Source organism: Chrysochloris asiatica, unplaced genomic scaffold (genome assembly GCF_000296735.1).
Source record: "Chrysochloris asiatica unplaced genomic scaffold, ChrAsi1.0 scaffold00216, whole genome shotgun sequence".
Taxonomy (NCBI): domain Eukaryota; kingdom Metazoa; phylum Chordata; class Mammalia; order Afrosoricida; family Chrysochloridae; genus Chrysochloris; species Chrysochloris asiatica.
The window spans coordinates 1,492,930-1,501,603 of NW_006408734.1; the positions used below are offsets into that span (position 1 = coordinate 1,492,930).

General features: G+C 38.0%; 1 pseudogene; it reads right to left on the reverse strand.

Annotated features, from left to right (window-relative positions):
• Positions 1-1,282, reverse strand: part of LOC102811060 — a 44,375-nt pseudogene extending 43,093 nt beyond the window's left edge.
• Positions 1,283-8,674: the final 7,392 nt, after the last annotated feature.

Genomic DNA, 8,674 nt, shown 5'->3' on the forward strand with positions numbered 1-8,674 from the left:
AACAACAACAACAACAACAAATCTTTGTGGGAGCAGGAAGCCTCATCTTTCTCCCTTGGAGCAGCTGATAGATTTGAACTTTTGACCTTGCGGTTAGCAACCCCACTCATAAGCTACTATGCTACCAGAGCTCCTTGTAACACATCTTGTATTGTGAAGTGCCAGCAAGTCAGATTGGTAAAGTGTTTCCAAGGAGCGGCTGGTGTGTTTGAACTACCAATTGAGGTTCAAACTGACTTTGTGGTCCAGCGTCACACCAGGACTCCATCTTACAAGGAAGTAAAATAAGGAATTTTTATGGGTGATCTTTTTTAATATCATGTCCCATTTTACAATGAAATAAAATATGAAACATATTTTCTTTTTTTAAATTAAATTTATTTTATTTTTTACTTAGAATCTATACAGCATAAACATGTACCAATTCAACTTTCCACATGCACTAGTCAGTGACATTCATTGCATTCTTTGAGTTGTACAACCTTTACCTTCCTTTTCTTAGTTTTTCCTTACTTACTAACATAAACTCACTCCTATCTAATTTTTTGAGTAGCTGCTGTCAGTTTGATCCCACATAGATAGATCTTAAAAGTGCACAATGCCTAAAGCAGACATTCTTTGCTAGTTAAACTCAAATATTGTTTGGCTTTAAGCAGAATTCAGGGAATTTTTTTATTTACAGTTTAAAGATCATCTCAGGGGAATCATTTTGGGGTTTCATTGAACCTCCATGGATCCTGAAAGTCTGGATTTAAAATATGGAATTTTTATGGCTAGTCTTTCTTAATTGCATGTCCCAGGATGTGGCTGCTCAAGTATGGGCCTGGACATGTTCTGCACATCTTCACAATTACTTAAGCAAGGAGGGGCACAGGCCTCAACATTCCTCAAGTTTTTAATCACAAGAGTTTGGTCAATAAATGGCTCATGTTTAATCTTGATTTCTGAACCCCCGTTTCTGCCTGCCACAATCCCTCATCTTTACATTGAGCTCCTGATTTATATAGCTAGCTATCTACAAAAATATTTATTTTGTATTTCTTATAAATAATTAAAATTTTATATGACCAAAATAGAATTATTGTTTGTTCCTCTCAACCCCAATTTACCCTTTTCCCAATTTTTAACAACACATTTTGTTTAAATCAAAACCCTAGAAGCTAACATTGATCTTTCCCTTCCCCTCCCTCACCTTTATACCCAATCCATCCAATTTTATTCTTCTTTCAAAATGTAGTTCACATCTGCCCACTTCTATCTCCATTCTACCACCTTGGTTCATGCCACCGTCTTCTCTTGCCCAACTTTCTTCAAAAGTCTTCTAGCTGGTGTTCCTACTTTTCTCTCATGACCCTTACAGTTGAATCTCCAGTCTGCCAGAGTCATCCTAACAAAATATAAGCCAGATTTCATCACTCTTATGCTTAAAGCCTTCCAAAAGTTCCTACTGCATTTAGATTCAAACTCTTTATTACAGTTTATAAAACTGTGTGCAATCTATTTCATGCTTGCATCTTTGTTATCATTTAAAATCATTTTTTCTTATACTGCCCTTCCCCCACCTGGTTCCTTGATTATGCTAAGCTAATTCTTGCCTTGGAGTCCTGGAATAGCACCATAGAATAAGTAGTTGACCTCAAGGTCAGTTTGAACTGCAAGGTTGGTGGTTCAAACTCATCAGTGTCTCCTCAGAAACCCTATACAGGGTCGCTATGAGATGGAATTGACTTGCCGGCACACAACAATACCAACAACAACAACAACAATTCTTGCCTCAGAGGCCAGTAAACTAGCTACTCCTTCAGCCAGGAGTGCTCTTTCCTCAGCTATTTCTGTAACTGTCTGCTTGTCATTCAGGTCAAAGCTCAAAAGTCTCAAAGGAACTCAGTTGCCTCACCTCTATAAAGTACACAAACAAACAAATCTCAAGCAGACACTCACTCTATCACCTCACCCTGTTTTATTTTCTGCATAGCCATATTATTATCTGATATTTTCTTTCTTATTTGTTTTCTTGCTGAACTAGAATACAACTCCACTGAGAAGAAGTATTTTTTCTTGTTAACAGATACTGTTAGAAAGGTATCTGCCATGATTTTATTTGAAATATCAATTACATTCTCTAGTGCATTGAAGAGAGAGTTGTAGAGATAGAATATTGTGAGCTTAATTAAAAGTGTCTCATATCTAATGCTATTTAATGAAAAAAGGGGCCATATCCAGCAACTGTTGCTCAGTAGTAGAAAAGGTGTCTAATGGAATAGCTGTTTTCTAAAGAGTCTTTATAGCTTTAGATTTCTGGTTCAGGGATGGAATGAACAGACTCAAGGAACTCTTTTGAGCATGTGCTGTGCTCTTGACAGCAATAGGAGACTAGAGGAGGAAAGATTGTGGAAGGGAGCCAACTCATTTGCCCACCTGATAATAATGTGACAGATGGGGAGACTAGAACAGAAAGAAAGTATTAAAATAGAAAGCATAGGAAAAAATATAGGTTAAAGAATTTAAATCAATTGCATAGACAGAGGTTGGATACTATAAAACATGATACATGACTTCAAGGAACTTTATAATATAAAGGTAAACCACACTCATTGCCCATGAATTAATTAAGACTCATGGCAACTCCACATATATCCGAGTAGAACTGTACTCAATCGGGTTTTCAGTGACTGAAATGACAATCACTTGTGGCACAGTGGTTAAGCACTCTATTGCTAACCTGTCAGATCTGGGGGCCGTTCTCTGTCCTATGGTGTTGCAAGGAGTTTGACTTGATTGCAACAGGTTGGGTTTGATTTAATTTTTCAGAAGTATATCTCCAGGCCTTTCTTTTGAAGTGCCTCTGGGTGGATTTGAACTGTTGGGTGGATTGGAAATGTTACTTGCACTACCCAGGAACCTTACAATATAAATGTTGTTAAGTGCCGTAGAGTTATTTCTGATTCATAGCAACCCTGTATAGGGTTCCCAAGGAGCAGCTGGTAAGTTTGAATCACCAACAATATAAACGTTGTCATTGTTGTTGCTGCTGTGGAGTTGAGGCACAATGTTGTTGTTGTTAGGTGCCATCGAGTCGGTACCGACTCATACCGACCTTATGCACAGCAGAACGAAACACTGCCTGATCCTGGGCCAACCTCACTATTGTTGCCACGCTTGAGCCCATTGACGCTGCCACTTGGCCAATCCATCTACATACATAGTTAAATGGAATCCAAGTTCTCCTTGGACTCACCTCATTTATACCTTCAGACCAAGCTACTCAGTTTTAGTTCTAAAGTAAATCCAACTCTGAAAGTATTAGTTAGAAACACAGACTCACTAAAGGTTTAATGAGAAAATAGAGGAGAAAGTCACACAGCAAAGCATCCTAAAAAATCTCCTACAAATTTTATTTATTTTTCTTATAATTGTATTTTTCCTTCTGGCTCTTCCTTTTAATCTCTTCTGCAGCTTTTCTAAAACACCTTTCTCAGACCTCCTTTTCTCCTTTCACTTAAAAATCTAACCACTTTGCATAAGACTTTCAGAAAATCAAAATCCAGTTATTAACAAAGCTATGACCTCCTATTGCTCCTGAAGGACATGTAGGGTGGTCAGCAAAGGGACATAAGGTAGAGATAATGGCTTACCTCTTATGCCACATTTACATTTGGAAAATAGAAAAGATTCCAGTGACACCAGAGTTTAGTTTTGTGATGAGGTTTAGTTGGAAATAAATCTGAAAAGGGAACTCAGAGCATAAATAGCCTTGAATGCCAATCCAAACACTGTTGCCTTTGCTTTATAGTTCAATGAGAAAATTTGAATGTTTGTGAGCAGAGATGTTTCATGATCAGATTTGCATTATGGATGATAACAGTAGGAACACAGGAAGAATAAACTACAGAAGTATCCCACTAAAACACAAACACAGGTTAGCAGCTATTTCAAAGGTCCTTAATGATGAAGATATAAAATAGAGTCGTAGAAATGACACAGATGAGACAGTTTCTGGAAACATTTTAAACTCAAGAATCTTCAGAATGTTGTTTTCTTGGATGCAGGTGGTGCAAGGGTTCCCTTGTTTCTAGCTTTTGGCAACCAGTAGGAGAGTGTTATAATTAAGTGAGTTAGAGTTACAAATAATGAATAGTTGTGCTATTTTTTGTGTGTATTTTGTGATTTGTTGTAGATAGAGATCATGATTTAGATGTCAAACCTGACAAATCTGAGTAGGAAAGCAACACGCCCACAGGAAGATGTAAAGCATTTGGAAATACAGGTGTGGGGTTTAAAGGAAAGGTCAAAGTGAGAGGGAATTGGCTGTACAGAATGAAATGTATGAGTGAAAGTTATGGAAACACATAATATGATGCATGAGCAAATGTGGAACCAGAAGAAAATACAAGCAAGTGTTATATTTAATAAAGTTGTGCAAAAAGAGAAGCAGAGAACCAGAAAGGAAAACAATGTCAATAAAAAGGAGGCTATTAGTTTTGACAAAAAGAGGATAGTATGAGAAATAGATTTTTGGGAAACAGATTTAGGAGTTTACAAGTGGATACAGAATTTTAATATAGCATAGATTTAATCACTAGGTTTAATGACCACAAACTGGCACAGTTACACACTTGTCTGTCTGTTTGTTGTACTATGGTGGTTTGTATGGTGCTGCGATGCAGGTCAAGTGTCTCAGTAACCTGTGGTATGCAGATGACACACCTTACTTGATGAAAATGAAGAGGATTTCAAACATTTCCTGATGATGATGATCAAGCACTACAGCCTTCAGTATGTATTATAACTGTGTAAAGAAAAGTCCTCCCAACTGGACCAATAAACAACATGATAAATGGAGAAAAGTTTGAAGTTGTCAAAGATTTCATTTTCCTTGGATCCACAATCAAATACTCATGGAAGAAGCAGTCTGAAACTAAATGATGAATTGCACTGTACAAATTTGCTGCAAAAGACCTCTTTACAGTTTTAAAGATGTTAGTTTCAGGACTTAGATGTGTCTAACCCAAGCCATGATATTTTCAATCACCTCATATGCATTCAGTAGCTGGTTACAGAATAAGGAAGACCAAAGAAGAATTGATACATTTGAATCATGGTGTGTTGGTGAAATACTGAATAAACCTTGGACTGTCATAAAACTGAACAAATCTGTTTTGGAAGAAGTACAGCCAGATTGCTCCTTGGAAGTAAGGTGGCAAGATTTCATCTCTGGTACTTTGGACATATTGTCAGGAAGGACCAGTCTCTGGAGAAGGACATCATGCTTGGTAAAGTGGAGATCAGTGAAAAAGATGAAGACCCTCAATAATCTGGATTGACGCAGTGGCAACAACAATGGGTTTGAATGTAGCAGTAATTGTAAGGATAATATACGACAGCAAAGTGTTTGGTTCTGCTGTGCATGGCGTTCCTGTGAGTCTGGTGAACATTGATGCAGTGATACCTGAAGGTCCAGGAACTGAGATAATATTGCTAAATCATCAACGGCACATTTGATTTTATTGCAGTAAAGACCTGTGTGATGAACTGAATACCCAAGAGCCCTTTTATGTTCCTTGGGATGTTGATAATCTGCATACAGATTTAATGTAGTTCTTTCAATATCTTTTTACTCACAGTTTAATTGATAATCAACATGTTCTATTTATCAGTATATCAATATGCCAATCCTACTGATGTTTTAGTTATAAGAAAATCACCTGTCTTATTTGTTTACATTAATAGTTTAATTTGCTTCTATGATATTATTAATCCTTAAAGTTAAAATGGGTTATAAACATTAAATATTGATTGCTGTTACTCTTTCACTGTTCAACAAATATTTACTGTGTTCTCTATTCAATTGTCTTTGCTCCTTTGTTGTTTTGGTTGTGTGCCATCCAGTCAGTTTTGACTCATAGTGACCCTGTTTAGAATATCCAAGGAGCACCTGGCAGGCTTAAATCAACAACTTTGTGATTCGCGGTCCAGTGCTTATCCTACAGTGTCACATACCTATTCATTCATTCATCCATTGAAATATCATTGTGGGCCATGTGTGAGTCAAAATGCAATGTGCTAGGAAGATAAAGACAGTCCTGATCAATCTCTGTCCTTATGACACTCTCAGTCAAGGCATAATCGTTGTTATTATTGTGTTAGGTTTGGTTGTGTTGGTACCAACTCATAGCGACCTTATGCACAACAGAAGGAAACACTGCCTGGTTGAGTTGGTTCTGACCCATAGCCACCCTGTAAAGGGTTTCTGAGAAGTGACTGGTGAGCTTGAACCACTGACTTGGTGGTTCAAACTGACCTTGCAGTCCAGGGCATTAACTCACAATGCCACATCAAAATAGAACTCCCAAAAGGAAGGATTGGTCAACTATATCAAATATGGCAGAAAGGTCAATCATGAGAAGTGAACAAAGATCATTGGAGTCTGCAGGAAGAAAATCATAAGTGACCTCAAAGAGACAGATTATCAGTGTGATGTTGTTGTTAAGTGCCACTGAGTCGGCTCCAACTCGTACCAATCCTGTATAGGGTTTCCAAGGAGCAGCTGGTGAGTTTGAACCACATACATTGTGGTTCAAACCTAATTTGTGAGTCAGTGCTTTAACCTGCAGCACTGCACCAGAGTATCAGTTTAAGTAGACCTAACTCTTGGATTCTTCATACTTTCACATATGCTTTTATGTTCAGATTCCCAGTAATACAACACAAGGGCACAGTTTTTGCTTATATGTTGAAATCTTTCTTTACTTTTCTGGTTGAGTGGACCTCAGAGCTGAACCAATCAGAGTTCTTAGTTATAAGCAGTATAAACCAGCTCTATTAAGCATAAACAGAAAAGGATATTATTAGTAAAGAATATTGGTTAGCTTGCAAAATCTCTGAAAGGACAAGAGAACCAAGCTTGGAGCCTACTCAGGTAGATAATAAGTCTGAAGTCTGAGGTTGCTAGTCCCATGAAGACATCACTGCCTAGACACTGCACCTTAAATAGAAGTCACCACTGATGGGGTCCTGGTGTGGCGGTGTGGGTTAATGTACCAGACTGCAAAGCTGTTAGAACTGCAAGGTTGGTGGTGCAAGCTCACCAGCTGCTCCTTGGAAACCTTATACAGGGTTGTTACTGGTCGGAACCGACTCGATGGCACTTAACAACAACAACTGATGAGGAACTCTAGATGCATCTGGACTGGATGCTGCACAGTCCCTGCTTCCTTGTGTCTCTGCTGTGAAGTCAAAGAGGAACCTGGTGCATTTTATGTTACCTGAAATGGAGACTAGAAAAGAAAGTATTGATGTTTATAGTGGTCAGGGCGATGTATACATCAAGATGCTTAAGATGTACAATTACCCAAATACAGAAAACGGTTCAATGCTGGGCAGTCAAAAGAAATGACAGTTAACTGTTACAAGAACTCAGAAAGACATATACAGGTATCCTTTACTTTGGTTACTTAAGCTTAGGGTTTAGAGTTAGTCCTAAACTATGTTCTTTAGTTTTTCTCTATCTTTGTGTTTTTAAGAAAAAGTAATACTACTCATTCCTGAAGAGAGAAAATAACTCGAAGATGTCAAAAGTTCCCCAAGCCCCCAAATGTCCTCTGTTGCAAAAGGCAAAACTCTAAAAGCTCATAAGTTAAAAGATTAAAGTCACATAAACAAAAAGATGCCCCCTCCAAAAAAAAAAAAAAAAAAATCCATTGGTCCATCAGCTTCCTTTAATTATCCTATAAAAGTTTTAATTCATTCCTTTTTACACAAAGTGATAAAGGCAAAGGAAGAAAGGAACATATCTACCATCGACTCTATTCTAGGCAATGTACTCTCCCCTATCTTTTCAGGAATATTTTCCTATTTCCAAAGAGTTCACCTTTATCATTATTCCTGGTGTGGGGTATTTTAAGGGTGGCTCTATATTTTACTTTTCACACCATTTTAAAAACTATTTGTCCTTAATGCCTCCCATTATTTTTCCCTAAGGAGCCCTGGTGGTTTAGTGGGTTAAGAATTGGACTACTAACTGCAATGTGAGCAGTTCAAATTCATCACCTCCATGGGAAAAAGAGGAGGCTTTTTGAATTGACTCAATGGCAATGCGTTTGCGTTAAGGTTAAGATAGGAGGAGGAAGATGTGGGAAGACCAGTGACCACAATTTAATTAAAAAATGAAGGTATATAGGATTTGTTTTCCCAGATCTTCATCTCTCTCTCTATCATTTAGTAAATTAAATTGGATTCACAGGATATATATGTATGGTGGTGATGGTTATGTTGGTTCCGACTCATAGCGACCCTGCATGAGGTTTCTGAGGCTGTAAACCTTTATGAGAGCAGAAAGCCTCATCTTTGTCCTGCTGGTAGTTTCCAACTGCTAACCTTGAGTTTAGCAGCCCAACTTGTAACCACTATGCTACCAGAGTTCCTTTACTCCTATATAGATATACATATACACGCACATACTTCTATAGGTTTTTGAAGAGCAGCTGTGGGTTTGAACTGCTGACCTTGTGGTTCGTAATCTAATGCAAGTCAGTACCAACTCATAGCAACCCTATGCACAACAAGACAAAAACACTGCCAGGTCCTGTGCCAACCGCATAACCGTTGCCACTTTTGAGACCATTGCTGCTGCCACTCTGCCAGTCCATCTAGTTGGGGGTCTTCCTTTTTTTTT